This window comes from Cygnus olor, chromosome 3, assembly GCF_009769625.2.
Source record: "Cygnus olor isolate bCygOlo1 chromosome 3, bCygOlo1.pri.v2, whole genome shotgun sequence".
NCBI classification, from domain to species: Eukaryota; Metazoa; Chordata; class Aves; order Anseriformes; family Anatidae; genus Cygnus; species Cygnus olor.
In genome coordinates, this window is record NC_049171.1 from 1,733,327 (window position 1) to 1,755,949 (window position 22,623).

The following is a 22,623-nucleotide window of genomic DNA, read 5'->3' on the forward strand; positions in this document are numbered from 1 at the left end:
GTACATCATCACTCTGACATGTGCTTGGGTCTCTGATTACTGGCTTTTATGAACCAAAGACGCAGGAGAGAGGGATTAAAGAGGAGACAAATGCAAGAAGTTTGGAGGAGCCTCAGGTTCGGGCGAGACTGAAGCCAATGACAATCGGCAGCTTCACCTCACTCCTCGCTGGGGCGATCGAAGCAGGGGGAAGCACCGGTGCCCTGCGGTTAAATAAAGGTGCACGGAAACCCTGGTGGGGATTTGGCACTGCAGGCGGGCGAGGAGAGCGCCACGGGGTCAGCACTTTGGTCCCGGTGCTGCGGCACTGCTGCTCACCCTGCTGCACCTGCCCAGGTTCTGGTCTATCTGCGAGGGAAAAGGGTTTTTGCTAGTATTAATTTCATGAAACTCAACTGCTGACCACCTGTGTGAGCACTAGAAGTGTTTTGCCTTGCTAGACAAGTTTTTTCTATGCTGTACCAATGGTAATGCATGGATCCATATGGCATTTCCTACGAATTTTAGCAAATTCCTATTTTAATTGTCTATCAACAGTCATGAGCCTCGTGCCAGCCTTGCAAAAATCGTGCAAACCTCCGCCCAGCACAGCGGCCGGTCCACAACCCCCTACCAGAAATAACCCTCCCCACCAGCACCGTTCTGCTTTGTTTTGGCAAATATTTTCTACTCCATCCAGAGTAGAAACCTCCGCCAGGGGAGGTTTAGGTTGGATATTAGGAAGAACTTCTTTACCGAAAGGGTTGTTAGGCATTGGGATGGGCTGCCCGGGGAAGGGGTTGAGTCACCATCCCTGGAGGTCTTCAAAAGCCGTTTAGATGTAGAGCTCAGTGATACGGTTTAGTGGAGGACTTGGTGGTGTTAGGTCAGAGGTTGGACTGGGTGATCTTGGAGGTCTCTTCCAACCTAGGTGATTCTGTGAAGATCTCGAATGATCCGTTCCCGCACATCGATTTCTTTGCTGTTCTTTCATTTGTGCGGTTACGGGTTTGGATTGCCCATTCAGATCTGTGTTTGTTGAAGGGCTTTTTTTGTTAATCCATCCACTTTTACTCATTTTCTGTCTCCGGACCGCTTCCTGTTACAGTTGCCATACGTTTAACGCTGCCTTTAACACATCCCATTCCTCTCCCAATTTTATTCCGGCGTCTCAATAAAAGATTTTCCCTCCATTTGTTATACATTCAGAGAAACACGGAAACTGCTCAACCGTATAAATCTAACGCTGAAAGACATACAATCCATCTGATATAGCGTTACTTTGTTATTAAAATTCGCTAATTAGTTTGCCTTTCCACTCTTCACACTTGGGCTTAAGACAGCAGAGCATTTCCCCGCAGATGAAGCGCTCCCTGCTTAGCAAACCGTTCACGCTCCTACCAGGAGCGCGCTTTCTCCCAGGTGACGTTCTGCTATCAACTGTAACAAGCAACGGGGCAATTTGCCTTTGATTTTGAATTTCATTTTAACTTCTCAAAATATATTTTAATATACATTCCGCTGTTCATCTGTAGCAGGGATTTGTGACAGCTCCATTAAACAAATGTGTGCCTTTCACGGGATAAAGGAAGGCTGGGATAACAAGGGGAAGGGAGCAGGGCTGGGGAGGGAAAGCACGTTAAAGCCAGGGCTTTATTAACCTCACAAGGCTCCGGAAATCTGCAAGGGGAGGCTGAGGTCTTTACAGAAATAAAAGGGGAAAGCATCGATGGGGTTGTGATTTGTTCCTGCCACCTCGGCCTCTTCGCAGCCGCCGCCACTCTCCTAGCCCCTAACTCGCCTCCCCAAAAGGGAAGTAAAGATAAGGAAGCAAGGGCTGGGAATAACTGGGGAGGGGACAAGGAGATTTTAGGAAGAACATCGCTCACCTTTCCACCTGCCAGAGCGACGGGGGAGTTCCCACGTAGGAGCTACCCCAGGTGAGCCCCAGGTGAGAGCCATCCCAGGGGAGCGGGCATCGGGCTCTGCACCGTGCTCTGCGGGTGCTGGATTTCTCTCGGTGGTCTCACTCTTGCCTGCAACGTCCTCAGAAGTGCTCGGCACCACCCGAGGTGCTCCGAGGTGTTGGCACGGCCGGCAGGGCAAGGACCGGAGGAACGCGTAGCGAGGAGGAGCAAAATTCAGATTTGCATCCCTAATCACCAGGATTTCGTGGGTGCTGTGCTCCTGAAGCTCGCTCGTAATGAAAATTATGTACCAGCATTTCTGGTTCTTGGAAAGTACAGCTGTAGACGACGCCACTGTCTTCAGCTCACGAGCTTGACTCACCCGTAAATAACAATCACAGAAACCAGTATTCAGGCAAAATGGCCAGGAAGTGCTTCAAATTTTGGTCCACGCGAGCAGAGCAGCTCCCTGCAATCTGGAAGACGGGCACGTGCGTGTTTTAAGGTGCAAACCTGCACGCAGCAGGATCAGCGCGTCGAGAGCTTGCTTCCTGAGAAGCAAACGGAGCCCCGCACCAAGCAAAACCTCGCTGGCACGTACGCGAACCATCCAAAAACAGCTCCTGGAGGAAGCAGAACCGGCACAGAAACTCTTCTCACTTTTTGCCAGCCAAGAGGTGGCTTTGGGGGTTTGTGTTTGTTTTCTGAAAGTTTCCCAGAAACAGATCTTCCCAGCCCCGCGTTATTGACAAGCGGTTACTCGCATCAGCACTGCAAAATGATTTGGGTGATAAATGGAAAAAAAAACCCTCCCGTAACTAAAGGCACAAGCACTCTCACTAAGGGTTTAACTCTCTCCAAATCTTCCGCTCTCAAAGATAGACCAAAAGCACCGAAGCGAACACAAAGGCAGCTCCGAGCAGGTTTATTTGGTATTTTCAGAAGATAAGAGGGCGTCTTTTCGGGTACCCCGCTGTGCCACGTCTCCCATCAAAGCCATGGAGGGGCAGCGTGTCCTGCGGGACCTGCGCTCGCCTTCCTCTCTTCCTCCACCACCACGACCCTGTCACGGGCAGGATGGAGCCCTCCACGAGCGCTCCTGGAGTCCTGCACCCATGGGGATGCATCGCTGCCCTGCAGGACAAGCGCTCCCCCACGTCTTTATTACTTGGTGCTGTTTTTTCCCTAAATATTTCCGTGCAGAGCAGGTGGAGGGGTGCTCGGTGTGGTCCCGCCGAGGAGCACAGGCAGCTTTTTGCACACTTCTAGTGCTCTCCGAGTCAGCGCCCAGCTCAGCTCCGGGAGAAGCGGAGCCACACCGAAGTGGCGTCCTTGAGAGGCTCGGGGACGTAGCCAACGACACCAACAAAGAGCCACCAAAATAGCTGGAACAACGGAAGAAACAAACAGGCGGGGATTTATAACCACCTATCCACAGCAAATCCCCCAGCCAGGCAAAGGACGGCGAGTCGTCAGGTCCCGCGAACGCACGGCCTCACTCGAGCGTGCTCTGCAATTAATCGATTCATCATCTTTGTGGCCCGGGAAGCAGGAATTCCTGCGGGGCAGCAGAGAAGCCAGCAGACTACAAAGCCCCTAAGATGCTCAGCATCACTGCCGCTGAGCGTGGCCCAGGGACTAGGCTGGATTCGAGCAGAAATGGGAAAATCTAAGAAAAAAATGCATTTGCGTAAAATTTCTAGGAACTGCAGGTCAAATTGACAAAGTGGGTTGTTCCAAAAGGTAAGCAAAATAAGTCTGGAAGTTGGATATAAGCAACCAAAATGGATATAAGCAACGCTCCTGGGCAACCAACACTTAACGCCAGATGAGCAAATCCTCACTTGGGCATTTTAATGTTTTGAAGGGGCTAAGCACGAAAAATTTCTCCCTAATGGAGGAGGCATGTGTCCCAAATACTTCCTGCACGAGCCAAGCACCCAAGCTGACCGAACTATAGGATTTACAAGAGCATCCAATGGTATTTTAGGATTTTAAGAAAGGAACAGAGAAAGATCTCAGACGTGAAACTACAGCCAGCTCCCCCATCAGCACCGCCCTTCCTTCGCTTACAGAGGAGCCCAAGTCACCAGCAGACATCTCAAACCCCATAAATTGTTTTCTTCTCCACGTAAGCCCAAAGCTTTTGCCCATGGCACTGCACAGAGATCTCCGCAGCACGTAACAAACACCCAGCAGAATGGACAACTTCAACATCAAGCAAACACGGACAGCAGCAGAATCAAATGATCGAATAAAAACAAAGAGGGGGGATTCAGCTCAGACCCGAACGCCTTCAGCAGTGCGGATGCTTTTAATATAAATGAGAACTGCTTTGCTAGGGACAGCTGGCTGCAATGCCTGCCCTACGAGCACGAAAAGAAACATGCTGGGAGACTGCATGCCCATGCGCCCGTGCTAACTTTTTAAAAAGGACAACAAAGAAAAGTCTTGAGTATTTTTGTTTAGCAATCTAGAGAGATTCTAGATTATCTATCTGCTGCTAGCGTGGCCGCAGGTGGGCGTGCAGGGCCCACAAAGCCCAGCTCCGAGAAGCAGCGCTGCTGGCACGTGTCCTCTGCAAAGCCACCGAGCTTCGGCCAGCAGCCAGGGGAGCTTTGGCTGCAGGGGGCTTGCCTTGTTTGTGCTCTTTGCTTAATAAAAGCAGGCTTCAGGAGAGCCAAACCTGGGGGTCTTTCTTCCCAAAAGGCTGCGAGCTTCTCTGGGTAAGTGGGGCTGAAACAACCAAAAGCAACCGAAGGTGAAAGCGCCGCCGCTGCTGCCGGTGTCCGTCCCGCAGCGAGGGGCTGCGACTCCAGAGCTCACCTCCGGCAAATACCTCGCACGAGATAGGCTTTATAAAGTGTTGCCACACTTGAAAACCTCGTTAACAGCAGGAAATCTATTTAAGGTGGAAGGAATATGATCATTAAGGAATAAAGAGGGAGTTTCAACACGGCAATGACCTAGGGCTAGGGCGGGGAGGCGGCAGCGGCGCAGCCAGCGTATTTACAGCTTTTCATCTCAAAGCTCCATCACGGGGTAAAGGGGAAGGGAGCTCCACCAGAGCAAAGCGATTCAGTGCAACGCCAAAATGTCCATTTGCTAGGGGAAAGAATGAAATTTAATAAGATGGGGGGGTGGAGGGGGAAAGAAGAGCAAACAGATGGGAGGTGCCAGGTGGGACAAAGGCAGGGCCCCCCCGGCTCCCCACACACACACACACAACTGCAGGGGCTACTTTGCCAGCCCCGATATCAGGGCCCGATATCAGGGGAAATCCAGAGCACCTCACTTAAAACTCATCTAGAGCCCTTCCTGCCCGCAGCTATCCGATTTCAGGAGGAGGAATTTAACCCTTCCCCTGGCGGGGCTGCATCTGCCAGCCCGATGCTCTCGGAGCTGTCTCAGCCCATGCACGGCCACGGCCGGGCACCTTATTTGTGCTCGGTGCTTTGGGGAGATTGCAGGGGGGAGAAAAAGAAAAATGTGGAGCCAAGCACGCTGCAAGGTCACCCCGCCAAAGGCTGGATCTGGTCGAGGCGCCGGAGAGAAAGCTAAAGAAATCTCAAGAGTAGCAGGAGCTGGGGGTTTTTGTTTGCTTGTGATATGCCTTCCCCGCTTCCAATCAAAAAGTGGCTGTTATGTACAGAGGGAAAGGTGATCTTTTTTGCGGTGAAAAAGCCTGAATTCACCTGTTTGTTTATCGGAGGAGTCCGCCAGCGCAGTTTAATCATTAATCGCGCGCACCGCGTCCGGCGCTGCGCCGGGGCTCTGCTGGTGCCTCGTGGCTTGAGGGAGATGCCCAGCAAGAAATCCCCCCGGGGAACTGGGGCTGCAGAGTCCTGTGGATGACCCGTGGTGATGGCCAGGAACGAGGCACAGCGCCACCGAAGCAATAATGAGTTTTACAGCCAAGCCATCACGCGCAGGCAGAGCTTACCCGAAGCGCAGGACCACGACAGGGTTACAGCTCCAAAGGCAGACGGAGCAGTGCGACGGCTCGCAGCCATTTGGCCTTTTTTTGCCTTACGGCATGCGAGTCGAAGCCAATTTTCCCATGGAATTAGGGATACAGGTCCTCCCTGCTCCCAGCAGGCGCTCCCAGTCGTGCTGGAAATCCCACAGCCATGCAGCTGCTGCAGCCAACCAGTCTTCTTGCTACTTGTTTTCACCGTTCCGTTCATTTCTAAATATATTCTACTGTCTTTCCAAGTTACCGCTCCATTACAACTATTTTCCTTGAAGATATTGCCGGCTGTGGGCAAACCACAGAAGTGTTCAAGTCGTTACATGCATCAGCTAGTAAGTGCTACAAGGATGCTGAGTACACGCTTCTTGCTCTCGAAGTTGTATTAGTCCTTGCCATAAAACATTTTGACTTCCCAAGTTGGCGACTTTTAAAATTCTCCAGTTATGGACTCGATTCACCTGATCAGAAGCCCTTGAACGCTGCGAGCCAGCCTACAATGTAATGACTTACCAAAACCACGCATTATTCTTTAGCACAAGCCCTCTGCATACCATTCTGCCACCACAGCAATTAGCTATTCAATTTTGCAAAACATATTGAGAAAGAACGGTTGATTCAGGCAATAATTGCATCTTTACGAGCTTTTAAAGCAACTCTTGTAGCTCCGAAGGCGAGGCAGACTGACTGCACATCTCACGTATGGAAAATAACCCAAAGGAAGCCAAGGACAGAGAGAAACGGCGACTTTTGCTTTCAGCTTTCTCAATAATTAATTCCACATGGAGAGGTGCTCCAGCGAAAGCCACCTCCACGACAGGTTTAAACATATTTTTGCCAGAGGAAAGAAAAAAAACAGAGACTTGAAACCTTACCTCTACCTTCCCGAGGTGAAAGATGGTTCATGGGAAAAACAGGACTCTTCAGGTGATTAACCAGCAACGCCGGCGAATCCTAGGGCTTCAGCAAACACGGGCATCGGCCGTCCATGGGCAGCCGTCACATGAGTTCTTCAGACAGGGGACCAGCATCAATTACTGAATCCTGCGGAGGAAAAGAGAATTTGTCTGCATTATCTTCCAAATAATTCACACGATGCAATTCTCGGCGCTTTGAGTGGGAAAACAGCAGTTAAGGTCAACTGCTAATTCACAGCAGCATCGTTAATAGCTTGTTGACCTTCTCAATGCTATCAATTGTGAGGTGTTTTTTTTCATTATTATTTTTTGTAGAAGAATTCATCAAGGTTCCTCACGCTGTAAGTTTCTTGGGGGAATAAAGTAAACGAACGCTTTAAGAGTCCAACCAATGTGCATTTTTAATTCTCCCCTCCCTCCTTGCCAGCGCCACTCCTAAGACGTAAAGATTACCCTCCAGAAAAAGGCAGCACAGCCCTGGGAGCAAATCCGCCGTCGTGAGGCGGCATCCACAGAAGCCGGGAGATAAAAACCAGCACCAGAAAATTGCAGCGGGTGTTTACAGGCAACAGGCCGCAGACCACCACCGAACTCGTAAAACACCGGGATAATTAGACGGTTCGGTGCCGCACAAAGGCGCTGCTAGTAAATTGCCGTTGTTACTAAGCATGGAGCTAGATCTGGATCAAGGGGATTTCTCAAGTCCCTCCTCTTCCGCAGACTTGCTGCATCGCCCTCAATAAGCCGGGGAGCCTCTGAACCCGAGACGAGCATAAATAATGATTTCCCTCCCGAGGCACATATGCTGTAAGAAGACATCGAGCCCGCGATGTGTCCGTGCGCTCCAGCCGTCCGCTCTGCTCTAAGTCACGGCACGGATCGAGAGGAACCTTGCTCCTCTTGATCCCAGTGCAGCTTATTTTAACAAACCCAGGGCCTGCAAAGTCCTCGCTTGGCTGAAAAATAAAATTGTGCTCTTCCTATTACGAAGTATTTGAACAAAAAAGTCGTTTCAGACAAGAACTACAGAGACAAGCTCCGGAAGATCTCCTCCAAGCCACTCCATGCACTGCAGGCTCCATCTAATCTACCCGGCCACCACCAAGACAAGTCAAAACATTGTTTTTAAGTTTTATTTGTAGCAGCTAGAGGATGCAATTAATCTTAATCAGCCTGAGCCACCTAAGAGCTGATAGGAAACCCAGGCGTGTAGTTGTGGGGTCCCTCTGCAGCCACCCCACGGAGGTGCCCGTGGAGGTGCCCAGACATCGCAGCTCAGCATGCGGGGCTGGCAGCAAACCCTTCTCGTTTTAATTGCCTTACTTTGATTTCTTTTCTTCCTTGCTGGCTCAGCCCAGGGTCAGAAACACAGTTAGGCTGTGGGGCCAGGAATGGGACGGGAGGAGGCAGCAGGGGGATCAGGTTTGTTCCCCGAGGAACCGCCAAGTCCAGAGCCCACATTAGGGCGAGGAATTACTTCCAGGACGTGCCTGTTTCCTTTCTCTCTCTTACACAGGGTTACAGCATTTCTAGGTTACGTTCAGGGCTCCAAACCCAGCACCTGCGGTGAGATGAGGGCAGCACCATCGTTAGCTCAGCACCATCGCTGCTCCCGCTATTACAAAAGAAGTTGGATGGAGTTGATCTCTAACTCCAGCTTGGATGGAGTTAGATCTTAATAACGCAGCCGTCGTTAGCAGTACAACCACTGTAAGTCACTCGTTATGATTTATTCACGCAAAATCAGGGAAGGCAAAAGGAGGGAGGCCAAAACCAGCAGCAGCATCTCCGAGGCACTGACAAGGAACAGCTCGGGAAGCGCAGGGATCTGCACCCCAAAAGGCACGGCGCAAGGAGAGGGGATGCCCCTGATGCCCCCCGCTCCATACACACAGGCACAGGAATGGGCACGAAGGTCCAGAAGAGGAAGAAAGAGCATCTTAATGCCATCCATGACAGCTCTTGAGCCGACACGGGGATTGCGATGAAAGCTAGAAGTCAGCAGCGGCCGTGGTTGTTGAAATCGCTTCCACCAAATTGCTCATTAGAACAAAACCTAAAGCAACATCCCCCATCCTCAGCGTGCTGGGAGGGCTGCGCTCACCTCCCTTAGGACAAATAGATGGGATGACTCGAAGGAGGGAGGGTTAAAAACAGAAAAACAAATACTGATGGCAACGGTGAGTACGTGTTTGCAGAGTCCCTGGGCGAGGTGTGTGGCGGGGGGGGATTTGGCTCCTGGTGGTAAAAAGGGAAGTCGGTTGTGTTTTAAACATATAAACTGCCTGTCTCAAGCTGGCCCCAATGGAAAGGAAAGCAACTATCAGAATGTATATTTATTATATATACATGTATACATATTTATATATATATATATATATATATATATATATATATAATATCTGTATATTAGAATTATATATTATATATTATTGTTATAGTATATAATATTATAATTATATTATATAGAATATTTATATATATATATAAAATGAAGAGAAGAACACGTAAACTGTTGGCATATTAAAATACATGAGAAATGAAGGGATACAAAAGAGCAAGAGAAGCCAAAAGGCACAAGAAGAACACGGTACTCGTAGGTTTGAGCACACCGAGGTATCCACATTACCTAGGAACAAGGAATTCAGGCAGGGGCTGAGGACAGTCGCTGCACGGGACCAGAGCAGCTACCAGCAATATCACAGGAACGGCAGAAGAATGCAACAAATATTCCTGTTTTTTTTAATTAAGAAAGGAACCCAATGGTATAGGCGAGCTGCAGGATGATACGGAAACGTTTCCTACTCCAAACAGCATTTCAGGCAGCTGGGAAACAACAGCTCTCGGCGCTGGTCATTTTAAAGCAATTGATCTTCACCTGGATCTTCAAGAGATCTTCACCCCGAGCACCATTTATCTTACTTTTCAGCAAGTTTTAACTTTGGAGGATTGAGAACACCGAAGGAAACACTGCTGGGCCAATATTTTAACCACCAGGAGGGCGACCAAGCGAGCAGCAAGAGATCAGCCCAGCCCACATCCCAGGCAGGCGAGCGATACGCTGCTGCTATAACCCCCGATCAGGAATCAGAGGAAGCAAATAACTGATGTCTATCAACACAGACCACTTGTGGCTGTTTTCGCCAGGATTACAAGGTCGGCTGCAAACCCTACCAGCTCTGATGCAACGTACTTGGAGTTCTGTAAATCATTGAACTTTGCAGAGTATGATTTCTCAAGTCACTGGAATTGCATTACATAACACGGGATATATTAAATAGATTAATAATTGGCCAAGCGACAAGTCATAAAATCTAACTAGATCATCATTAATCACGTGCTCGCGCTGAAATCCCAGCAGGATCGGTTCTCGTGCCCTACATTACTCATTTCCCTGCAGGTCACAAGCAAAAGCTGCTGCAACTCAAGCTCACGCCGACTCCAAAGGCTTGCAAGCAATAAAGGACACCAGATCTGCATCTTTTACCACACCAACTACAAGCAAAGACGTTGCACATCTTTATCAACAAATGCAAACTCACGTCTAGGGACAGAAACCCTTCCCAGGCCAGAGGAGGGACGCACCAACAGCAGATAAAGTTAGCGGCAGCCTGCTTGGTGCAACAACAAGGCAGCAACAAATGAAAGTAGCAGGTGGCGAGTCCAAAACCAAACCAGAGACGGAGGTTTCTTCGCACACGACCCAGCGCGGTGCTCGAGCTCCTCGCCACAGGATGTTGTGCACGCTGAGAGGCTGTGTGAGCTCGAGGGGGGGCACTGGACACGCCACAGAGCAAAAATCCCCCGGTGGTTGCCAAATAAGACGGAAATCATCTCTGGCTGAGAGAGTCCTGGCCGTGTTAAACGAGCAGAGGCCGGAGAGCTGGACGAGTGTCCTGCAGTGCTTGCATCCTCTTGGAGGCTGCACCTATAGAAACTGGCTGTCTATCAATGCAGATCCCTTAATGCCATCCTTAGAAGAGCAAATATCACTGTAAAGCAGTAATTTTGGAACAAAGACCGTGGGGGCTGCGTCGCCCTGCCCCTGGCACAGCAGCACAGCGAAACCGGGGAGATTCACAAATTACAACGCAAGCGGCTGCAAGGACGCTGAAAGACCCAAAAGAGTTCATGGTGAAAGGTCACAGCAGCACGGTCTAGCCAGTTTTTAAGGAGAAGATTAGAGGTGACTGCATCGCCACCTGTAAACACCCACCTTCAGAGAAAAACGTAGGTACCAGGTAATTCAGACCAAGAGGTAAAAGAAACCAGGGAGCCAACAGCCACACACCATGCTGACAAGGTCGCACGAGACACTCGGTGCAGGAATTCAGGAGTGAGAACAATTAGATGACCTTACACCAATTAATTCTGGCACCAGATATTTAAGAACAACAACCCCCAGCCCACTATTTCAAACAGATCAGAACGCAGGAGGTCCCGCAGCCCCTCGTACAGGGCATCGCGTCAGGCAACAACAACAACCTCTCCTTCTCCAGAGGTGGGGAAACCCTGGCACGTTTTCTCGCCCTGAATTATGCGAGTCTGCTAAGCTTGCTCAGGTCGGGGAGGCTGCAGGGCTGCCCTCCACGAGTCGACGGCAGCCCACGAGCAGGAGAAGCGGCCGTCCCACTGCCAGCAGCCCGGGAACAGCAGAAAGGAGTTAAAAGAGTTCAATCTTGGCTTTCCTTCCCAGAGCACGACACCTCAAGGCAACAATAAAAGTCACTTTACAAGTGGTATTATGCACAAGCTTTCAGCTGAAGATATAAAGATACCTGGAGGACAGGTAGAGGAAATAAGTATCCATAGGTTACATGCACCAACAGCACTGGATATTTTCCCCCTCATCAGAAAGCCTTTTAATTAGTAGGAATATGCATTTAGAGACTTCCAACGTTAAAAAAAAAAAAAAGTCCTTTCAATAAAGCTCGCATTGACTGGTGATCTTTGCTCTTGTGTTTTCTTCCAAAATCCTGCGCTCAGCATTTCTTGCTCACACTGCTGACACCTTCCACTGAAAGGCATGAAGTGAGGTTTTAAAAGCGGCCACATTCGTCCCCAATTCTGCAACCCAACAAAGAGAAATTGAAATACCCGATGTAAGTCAACGGATTGCACCGTGCATTTGAAAACGTGGTCAAAGACACACGGGAGTGCCTGGCATCTTGCTGGGCCCATCGGGCTTTCCATTCATGTGCCTACTTTGAAGCTGTGCTGATCAGTTAAAAAATCAGAGGGGAGTATAAAGGGGCTAAGGTCTAGCATGGCAGTTAAGCCCAGGAACAACCGATAATACGCATTTGAGTAAAATACATCCACTAAACCATCTCAGATGTTCCAGCAGCCAGAAGAACAACTTCCATCACCCTCAGCCCAGGCTAGATCTCGCCCCAAACCTTTCAGCTTCAGCTCACGCCAGCACTTACAGCCCCTCGAAGCCACGGGATTTTTCAGCCAGAGCCCCCACGAGGCTCCGCCAGCAAGCAGTCAGCACTGACCACGCAAAGCAGGCATCTTGCAGTCGCGTTTTAAATATTTCACTAATATTTCCTAGCTAATAAATGACACCCTGCCATAAAAAGCAAGCAGGGAGGAGTTAAGAAGGATTTACTGTTGGTCGTATGTTGACAAAATCCCTCGCGTACTTCCTTGTTGCTCACTGCTGTGCTATGCGTAGCGAGGACACCAGGAGAGCAGCCTGCCTGCAAGAAAGATGCTGCACCAAAGCTTTTTTGCAGCTCCTCCACACTCCAAGGCTGTCGGGCCTGTGTAAAAGCCTCCTTTTTAGCTGTATTTAATCTCCCTGGAGTGAAGACACTCAGGCAGCAGTTTCAAGGCAATGCTAACACTCACTACCTTCCCCCCCCCAAAAAACACACTCACTTTCAGGTGCCCTTTAAATTTGATTTTGCTTAAAAACTTACAAACGTTTTTGAGCATCTGGAAAGCCTCTTCTTCTCCTTATCTCCTTTTTCATGTGCTGCTGCCTGATTTATATCCGATACCAAGTGGAGACAGGGAGAGCAGAGCCATTTTGCAAGAGGGCTCAATCTGCTTTGCCAGTCCGCTGTCGCAAATTAAAAGGTCAGAAAAACAATCGCTGTATTTGGAAAGAATAATTTTACACAACTAAGAAGGCAACAACAACAACAACAAAAAACATTAACTTTGTTCCAGTAAAGTGAGCTGTCTTATCTGCTCATGAGGAAGTTTAATAAACAGCTCTCTGTGCTTCTTAGGTTTCTGAACGCCTGCCAGGTTTTGCAGGGATCTTGCTTGTCCTAGCAGCGACTGCAGGGCTTTAAATGAAAAGCAGAAAGTGTAAAATGTTTTTTTAGAAGAAATCTGAAAAAGAAATTGATTGGTTTTGTTAGTTTAGCCAATTGATAACAACAGGCAACGCTGTGACTCGAGTTACAGCTGCGGATTGCTCCTGCTGACAGCGATCAGGCCCTATGAACTATCTGCTGGCTCCTGCTCCTGGGGATGCTGGCGGGGCTGAAGGGGCTGCCACGCTGCGAAACGTGGGGCTCAACCTCCTGAGAGACGAGCGAGGAGCAAAAAAAGAAGGAAAAACATCAAGGGAAAGGAAAAGCCACATTCGTGCAAGTACGGAACATCTTCCAGCGGGTCTCCGCGCCTCCTGTGCCCACGAATGCTCACCCCGCCGTAAATCTGAGTCTTCCACCCGCCTCATCGAAATGCAGAGCTCAGAGTTGCCAATTTTGGTGCTTACACAAACTGCTGTTGTTCCAAACCAGCCCAAAACTCCCCAGGTGCTGCAAACCCCCAGCAGCGCTTTGCTGGCCCCAGTCACCCAGCTGGGACGCTTCAAGAGCTCCCATCCCAAAAAGGCAGGAGGCACGGCAGTCCAAACCTCGCCCTTGGCACAACTTGGCCATTATCCACCCCTCTGAGCCCCGGGGAGCACCAAAATTGCTGCAGGACCCTGCAAAGAGAGAAAGCAGAAAGCTCTTCAGAGGGCAACGCTTCCCAAGGGAGTTTCAGCCATCGCTGCCACTGCACCCGCCAGCGGGACTCCGGTTCTGCACGTCCTTTAAAATGCAGGAATCCGGGGTAAGAAACATCTTCGGCACTCCAAATCCTGACCGTTAAACTATCAGACATCAGAGAGCCGAGATGAATCCTCCCACCTGCCAGCTAAGGCAGGAACTTCATTAATTACCGAAGGAAGCTGAGACGGAGGCAGACCGAAAGCAGAAGCGTGCCTTAAAGGGGCAGGAAAAGCCCCAAACCAACCAAACCTAAAGCGTTTTCCTTTCCCCACACCACCCAGCACCCCGTCCGCTACGTTTTGCTCGGTGACTGCCAACTTAATCCACGGCTTGCTCCTCGCCCGAGGATCACCAGATTCGTGTCCCAATACTCTCAAGTCATTAACCGCCCTAACGGCACGCTTCGTATTAGTTTGTAATAACTTCCTGATAGAGATTAGATCAGCCTTTGCTCCTCCTTCACCGGCTGAGGCTGAGCTCTGTGGAGTTCAGATATCGCCCTAATTTTTGGGACGACGTCCGCGTTCCCAGAATCTTCGTTTTCTCTCATTAGGACCCGTCTGGTTCCCAGCCAAACGACACACAAATAATCAGTTACACGGCTACGTGTTCCCGCGTTGCTCGGGTCCCTTTTCTTCCCGAGCCTAACCGTTATCTTAGAAGTGTCTGCTGTCATCTGCAAACTGCTTTGTCAGACCGATGCCAAGGGGCGATAACCGCTCGCTTTCCTGATGTCAACTCGTTGGGAACGCTGCGATTGCATTGCGTTTCCACAGGGCTCTACTTGGAGCTATCTCTAAGTCATCTAGCAGAGATGATCTCGTACAGAAGAGAATAAGTGCTCTGAAGAGCCGTGCAAATGCTAATTCCATGTGCTGCAAAGACGGCGCATGTTTGGAAGTGGAATTTAAGCTGCCACAAGTTCCCTGTTCCAGCAAACCCAGCTGCTTCAAAAAATGAAATAAAAATCATTGATCTGAGTCCTCCCCCAAAGAACCATCCTGCTCCGAGGACCGTGCGGCTGCCTTTTCAATCTTTTCCACCTTTTTTCTCTCTCTCTCCTCAAAGCCCACGACAAAGGCAAGCGAAGCCGAAGCGATGCCCGAGCACGCGGATATACCACGGTGGATATACCACGGCGCTGGGCTCGGCCCCTCGCCATCGCTCCAACAGCTGTGCGCTGGATTACAAGGATGTGGTGCGGTACTTTAAACTGTTTACTTTCTTCCTATCCCTCATTAAAACGTGCTTAATAACAAACACCAGCAGCCTAGGACAGATGTTCTTGCCTCGTTTTCTTCCGCCACAAAATGCAGTTTTAAAAAAGCTAATGGAAAAGGGCACTGTGTCTTAAACAGACCAAGGATATTGTATATAAAATTAGAGAGGTTTCAACAATTTTAGTTCTCTTGTTAATGCAGTGAGGGTGCTCTGGAGTCCAACAGATACAACTTTGATATTAATTTGCACATCTGGACTTCTAGCTCTTAATTATCACCATCTTATGCTCTTCAACCCTAAAGATGCTTTATCGTCCTGGTATCGAACCCAATCCTCCCTGGCACGGGAGGGAGGCCCTTAGACATCGGGAAATCCCAATTCTCTTGATTTCAAGGAATTCGGAATTTCACCTAAATCAGACCTCAAACGTCATTTCCTGAGGGCTTGGGCCATGCTGTTTGACGGGAAAAATGTCAGGGGAGTAGTTTCCAAACGGGTGTTCCACGGTAGATGCCTTCTCATACCCATCCCCAAAGGGAACAACCAAGGGGACATATCTTCTCGGCCAGCACCGACAACGTAAACATGTAGTTCACACCTTCAGGAGCTTCTCATACATTTGCAAAGATGTAATTCAGCCAGAATAACAACTACGTCCAGTGGGGGGAATAAAAGCCCTCAAGGAAGGAGGCTCAGGCGAGGAGCTGTGCGGGGAGCCGCGGCCGGGCTCGGCAGCAGGGCGGTCACTCGAGCCCTCGAGAGCTCTCGGCTCCAAAGCAAGCTTAAGTGGAAGATGCAAAGCACTCTGCAGCACCGAGCAGACATGTTTCTAACACAAACAGCCCTGTCCTCGGCCCCACGACTTCAGATCTGTATCTCATCCTCTTTATTGAAGCCAAACTGTGGCAGAGCTCCTTATACCCGAAGCAGTTTGGAAGTTTCAGAGAAGCTAATAGGTTTCTTTTAAAAAGCGAAGCTGGCGGAATCATTTTAGGATGTTCAACGCGTCTCAAGTGCCACGTCTTAATGATTAAATATATTGGGATGGTGAAGGGGAAAAAAAGAAATGAAGGAGACTTTCAGAAACAACTGGCACTTGGAGATGTGGAAAGCTGCGCTGCTCCCTCTGCCCCCATGACTCACGTCACTGCAGCTGAAATTTTGATACAACGCAGATAACTCAGATAACAGACTGGATATGAATCCAGGGGTACTGCATTTACCCTAATGCCTGGCTGCCCATTAAATAACCCAAAGCATATTAATGCTAAGAAAACAATTATGCTGGAATTCCAACTCCGTATACTATGGAATACAATAATTCCATATATGCACGATATAAGAATATGTAGTTATGGCTACAGAAAGAAAACTCAGTAGTAAAAAGGTAATTTGGGGGATTCTGAGTGAAAAAAAGGTCAAGCAAAACCTTCATCATTGCTACGTTACTGCACACTAAAATACGATGCTGTTTCAACAGCTGAAAATGTGTCTTTATCCGTTTTGATTATTTCAGTATGATGCTTGGAAAAATAAAAAAAGAGACTTTATGAAAAGCCAAATTACTTAAAGCAGTAAGAACACTTGCGGAAGGTTTCAAAGTCAGGACCCAGCAGCCTGCCTTCCTGCTGCTCTGGAAATAGAGGATCACCAGGAACGGGTGCCTGCCTTCATGGAGAGATGAAGTTAACCCGAAAGCTTTGCATCTTCATCTCCATGTATTCGTGCTTTCTAATAAATAAAAATAAAAAATTAAAAAATATATATATATAAAAAAAAAACACAGCAATTTCAAAAAGTTTTAAGTTCACCTGCAGTCACCATTTCAGCTTTTTGAGTGATTTGCCCGCATCCAGCCCCATTGCAAATTGGGAACGTGGGGCAGTATTGCAGCCCGCCGTCCCACTGACTGCGCTGCGTGCCCCCTGCACGCCCTGCCCTGCTGGGGAAGGCATCGTGGTCCCTGCTGCTCTCACCGGCCATTACCCCATAACTTCCACACGTAATGCCTGAGCCCCATCAGGGCTGGGGGGAAAAGCAGATCTGTGGCAGTTAATGGGGCTGAGCCTGCAGAGCAGAGAGAGCTGCAGCAGAAAAGCCAGGGGCCAACCACCGCTTTCCCTTTCTCCTCAAATAGCTCATGAAAACCCCTGCTGCCCAGCCTGCTTTCCCGTGATTTCAGCAAATGGCAGCTAAAGATGATTCCGATCCCAAAGGCAGACCCGAGAGTGCAGGTCCCCAGCCCTCTGCACCCCATCGCAGCTCAGCACCCCTGCATCAGCGCAGCATCTCGCTGCTTTTCCAGGCAGCCTGCGATCCCAGCCAGGCACAGGCAGGGCTGGAAAAGGCCCTTTCCAAGACAGGTGCTTATAAAAAAAAGCATTTCCTAAAGGAAGCCACGCAACGTGAATGCGACGGTCTAAAAGAGGGGGAAAAAGCTGCTTACAGACTGCTCTAAGGCAATGTGTTGAGAACTGTTTTCTGCAAAAGCTGTCAGAAATCCAGACGCTCCGGGCGAACCAGCCCACTCTGCTCGAGCTTCTTCCACCCCTGACTCCGAGCCCGAGCTCCCTGCTGCTAGCAGCCCTTCAGCGAGCTCGGCTCCGGCATCAGAGGACGTGGCCGAGGGCTTCCACCTGTGGCTCGCGGCACCCCGAGCAACCCCGCTGCTGCGAAGCCCCTCGATCTAGCCCCATAGCACTGCGACTCCTTTTCAGAATGAAAAGCAGATGGTAAAGGAATCAAAGCACGTGCAAGCAGAGCAGTTATCTAAGTTACTGAGAGCCAATGTCCTATGTCGCTCTCCAGCCGAAGCGCACGGCTTTCAGATTTACAGCCCCGACTCTGATCCGATCCCTGGTTTGCAATAGCGGGGAATTTCCTTCTCCTTTTCCAACAGCAGCTCCACAACCACACGCATTCAGCAGTTTCTGAGCCAATCCTGCTCCGAAGCCTTAGCAGGAAGGAAATAAGGAGCAGCTACCCGGGAGGTGGCACAGAGATGCGCTCTGCTGAAGAAACTTGCACATCTCCTGCATAAAAATACCGCACCTCCCGCAGGAAAGGCTGCATCTCCTGGAAAAAAAAAAAAAAAAAAACATTTGAGGGCAGAATCTGATGTGCCCATTTCTGGCAAGCGAACAGCTCAGACAGGAATTCGGAAGTGTCACCTCCACGTCCCTTTGATCTACCAGCAGCGGCCGAAGGGCAGCGTGTTTCTTGGTGAAGCCACCTGCAAGAAGGCGAGGGCTTCGGACCCTTTGGGTGCTCCCAGCCATGGGAGAGAAAACCACAGGCAGGATGAGGTTGAGCATCCCAGCCAGCACCCCTTCGGGCACATTCAGGGAATGCCAAACCCCGCTTGCCAGGGCTGTCTTTAATTGCAGACCCATCTCCTAAGAAGCGCTGAAGAGAAGAAGCAGCGTGGCGAGAAGTGGAGATATTTGGGCAGAAGACACCAGGGTGGGGAAGAAGCTCCCTTAGGTCTCCAGCAGCCCCAAACGTGGCCTGGTTATTCCTCCATCAAGCCCATGAATTCTGACCGTCTCTAATTCCACTTCATTCAGATACCTAGAAAGGGATCTTAGAAAAACATATCTTGGCTGAAGCACCCATATAATGTGGATTAATCCTCCGGCCATGTTTACACGAGAGCACCCGGGCTGCAGTCCACTGCACAGAAACATTATGGGGAGGGAGAGAAAACTGCAAATCCAGCAAAAAATGGCCAGCCCCGCGTTACAGGTGGCAACCAAAGTGACCTCCCTGCGGCATCTCCGTCCTGCTCGCTGCGTGTGCTGCGTGGAAGGAAAGGCGCCCGAGCAAGGTGGTGTTTGTCACTCCTCGCGGCAGCAAAACGAACCAGGAGCACGTGCATAAAAGAGAAGGGAGAAGGAGAGGCTGGGAAGCTGCACGAGCTTCCCCCTGCTTCATTTTCTGCAGGTGCGCAATGGGAATTACTGGCACCGGCACCTTCTTAAGCGCTATGTGATTTGCTCGCTTCGCCTTGCAGAGCAGCAACGTCTCCGACACGAGTGACTCTGAAAAACTGTCACCGATCTGGGAAAGGAAATTGCACGAATCCAAGCAGATGGCTAATCAAAAGGTTAGCTGCTGGATCGCCAGCCAGAGGAAGTAAGATTTTTCTTCGGCGAAAATAAATCACATGAATAACATAAACACCGGTGGCTTAAGTCAAAATAAAAGTTTAGTGTAATTTGGACTTAATACCTTCATCTTCAACCCGTTATTGAGGCACTCCTGACTTTCAGTAGCCGAGTGCTAAAATAACCGTGGTCCTGCCCCGGTCCCGGCAGGCAGCAGTTCGCAGCACGGACTGCTGGTCACGTTCCCAAAATGCAAACGGGTACAAAGAAAGGCATCTGCGGTTCATTTCGGGGGCAAGATTTTCATTTATCGGCAGCCAAAATCGTCGGACTGTCACATAACCCGAGCTGCAGCTTGGTTGGAGGAGCTCTTGGCGTTTGTTTTCTTTTTGTGTTAAACACATAAAATACAAATGGACGACGCTGACGTCCCACCACATGCTGGTAAGAGCTGGTAAGCAAGCACTGGTCTGCGGCAAGAGACATTTTTAAAATCGGCTGTTTGGAGATGAGCTTTATATATAAAATTTCCATGGTTACCTCCATGCAAGTTACCATGGATTAGACGGGACTAAGCACTTATTTTTCCGAAGCCATTTATGAGCATTTAAGAGATTTTTCCGTTCTTGCCTCAAAGTATTTCATACCATTAGCCACTGTTTTTCTGATCACATCCATTATGTATTAAGTCCTAACCAAAACTTAATTTTATACTTTTACAGTTTACACGAGCTGCATTAGGGATGCATGCGATCGGGAGATACGGCATACATTTGTGTAAAACGTCGAGCTAATTTTGACAGCTAGCAAAGTCATAGCGTGAATTCAAGGCTACGAGGAAAGATTTTATCCTTCTACCGGAGGAGACAGCGATTGGATCAAACAGATTTCTCCAGATGTTCGAAGAGAAGTCAGGGGCTGTACCCGCATCCATAACCGTGGCCAACAGCTACGCAGCAGCATTTAAATGGTATTAATGATTCCTGCCAGCTCTGAAGGAAACCAAGGTAAAGCAGCGGTGTTTTCAGTCCAAAGAATAAAACCCTGAAGAGTATACAAATTAGACTTGTTGGTGCTCAGCACCACTTATGGAAAAACTCTCACCTGGGAAGGATTTCTGTATTAGTAGTTCAAGGAATACCAACTTTTTTTTACCACCATCTCCAAGATTTATTTTAAGTGCTCTACGAAAAAGAATACTGTTTCACAAGGGATGCCAATGTGTGATGAAGAGCTGAGCTTGAACATCAGCTGCTCCATCGGGAGGACACATTCTGCTCAGCGAAATGGGTCACATCCAGCCCGAGCTGAGCTGCTCAGGTACAATGAACAACGGCCCCATTTCTGCACTGGAATTTATTTCTGCTCAGCAGCCAGCCTTGCCTTGTTTCACACACCAATAGCCACCAAACCCTACCAGCCTCAATCCTCCCACCCCACAAATACCCACGCCGTGCCCCTTCTTTCTCTCCCCTATACACTGCGTAAATAAAATCCCCCCAAAGGTAAGGCAGAGCAGGCAAACAGTTCATCTGTAAGGTCTCGGTCCCACCTGACGGGGACTACGGGTGTGCTAAAATGGAATTAAGACACAGAAAATGAGTTACACGCCCCTGTTATTTGCAGCCCTACTTATCTTCCTCAAACTGCCAGGGGCATCCTAATCCCTGCTTTCAAGAGAATCGGTTCTTCAAATGAAAGGCAAGTCATTTTCAAAGCCAGCCAGCCCAGAGGGGCATGGGTTTGCCCGGCTGCCACCCCCGAGGGGTCCCTTAACCCCAGCAGAAGACATTTGAGAGATTCCCCAGCCCGGGATCCAGCGGGATCCTCCTCAGGATCCACTGCTGCAGCCCTGCCCTCGCTGGGCACGGGGCCAAGAAGCATTAAAGACGATTTAATCCCCCAAGAGGCAGTAGGAAAATCGCGAATTTATCCGGCTGTCGCGATAAAGACATCACTTCGGTGCCGCACACCTCGGCACCTGTGGGAGTCGCATGGAGCGGTTTCTCTTCGAGGCATTATCGCGCGCACAGCGTGCAACAGATGGCTGGGACGTGGCTGAGCTGGAGGTTTCGACCACATCAATATTCCCCTAAGTTAAAACAGCTTCCCATGGAGTTTTGGAAGCAAAAGTTCGTTTGGATACCGTGCAAATTTAGTCTCCCTACTTCGGGACATTTTTTGAGGAGATGCAGATAAGCGCTGATTTTAAGAAAACACACTACAGAACAGCAATATATGCAGATGAAAGGGAACTATATTTTTTTAACCGAATAAAAGACATTGCAAAACACTAACGTATGCAAAATATGCTTCAAAAACGATTTTTTTTTTCCAGATCAATCCTAAACAAGAGCTCCTTGTGATCAAAACCACACAGGGATCTAAAAATAGCTGGCCAGGGAAAACACTAAGCAAACATTTTAAGGATGCTTCCCCTTTTGAAGGGATTTATTCACTGTTTTTTTGGTTTTCTTTCTTTCTTTTGAGGTTCCCAGCACTGGTTGGGTGTGAGGGCAGACTCAGTGCCACGGGACCGGCCTCCTTCTGGCCTCGCTTGGCCAGAGGAGCCCGGCACCACACAAGGACACCATGTCAGCACACCTGCACCTTTTTAAAGAAATCTGAAAGCGTGGAGCAGTTGCTGAAGCCATTCACGCCGGGAGCAGCCCATCCACAACCAGTTTGTGTTTCCAGCCGTGCCGCAGCGAGTCGCCTCCCTGCCGTTTGAAGTCTGGGGCGAGCTCGCTCCATCGCAATTCTCGCCTGCAAGTAGCTGCTTGCGGCAGCCGGCGGCGGGGCCAAGGCTCCTCTCTGCTTCGGATAGCTCTCTCCAGAAGAACTTGTTTAGTAAAAAGACCGTGGAAGCTTCTGAAAATTGGAGAAACGTGGGCAAACGGCATTAAAAAAGTCCTTCCTGGAGCAGGCTGTCTGAGAGGCTCTCCGCTGCGCGCCTCCCGCTAGGCCGCACAGGCCAAAGCCGAGAGCTGCCTGTGGATTGAGCACACTGCTTTTGGGAATGATGCTTTTCCTAGGTTAGAACAACATGAGGCTTTTTGAGGAGGCACTTGATATCCAGCCTCGCTGGGCTCTGCAGAAGGTCCCCGTGTAGAGAGCAAAGCTTTGCCCCCACAGGACGAGGACACGCCAGCGCGCTCCACACAAGCAGGCCAGCCTCAGACATACCACAAGAAACGAGCCACGTGCTGCTTCCCTTCCATCCTGCGGTTATCTGCCTCTCTCCTTCCAAACACCCCCCCTCGTTTCCTCAAATTTTCACTAAATCTGTATAAAATTTGCACCACCTTGGCCACAAAATGCCCTCCACCTCTCCACACAGAGATTTCACTTCAGTTGTGCCACTCACTTTGCGCCGTACTCACCATCAGCAGCTTCTGGTTCTTCTCCCCTAACTTTTCCCCAACAGACCCCCAAGTGCTCAGAAACCAGCCCCAAAGTCCTCCACAAACCGAGGCGAGGCTCCGGACACCCAGAGAGAGGCCC

At 49.6% G+C, this 22,623-nt stretch overlaps 1 protein-coding gene across 4 annotated transcripts in view; it reads right to left on the bottom strand.

Annotated features, from left to right (window-relative positions):
• The window catches only part of NCOA1 (nuclear receptor coactivator 1), a 165,954-nt gene that overhangs the window by 110,641 nt on the left and 32,690 nt on the right, over nucleotides 1-22,623 (bottom strand). For all 4 annotated transcript variants that reach the window (XM_040552307.1, XM_040552303.1, XM_040552309.1 and 1 more), the window contains exon 2: nucleotides 6,732-6,900. The gene's annotated coding sequence lies outside the window, so the exon portion shown is untranslated. The remainder of the gene's footprint in view (nucleotides 1-6,731; nucleotides 6,901-22,623) is intronic.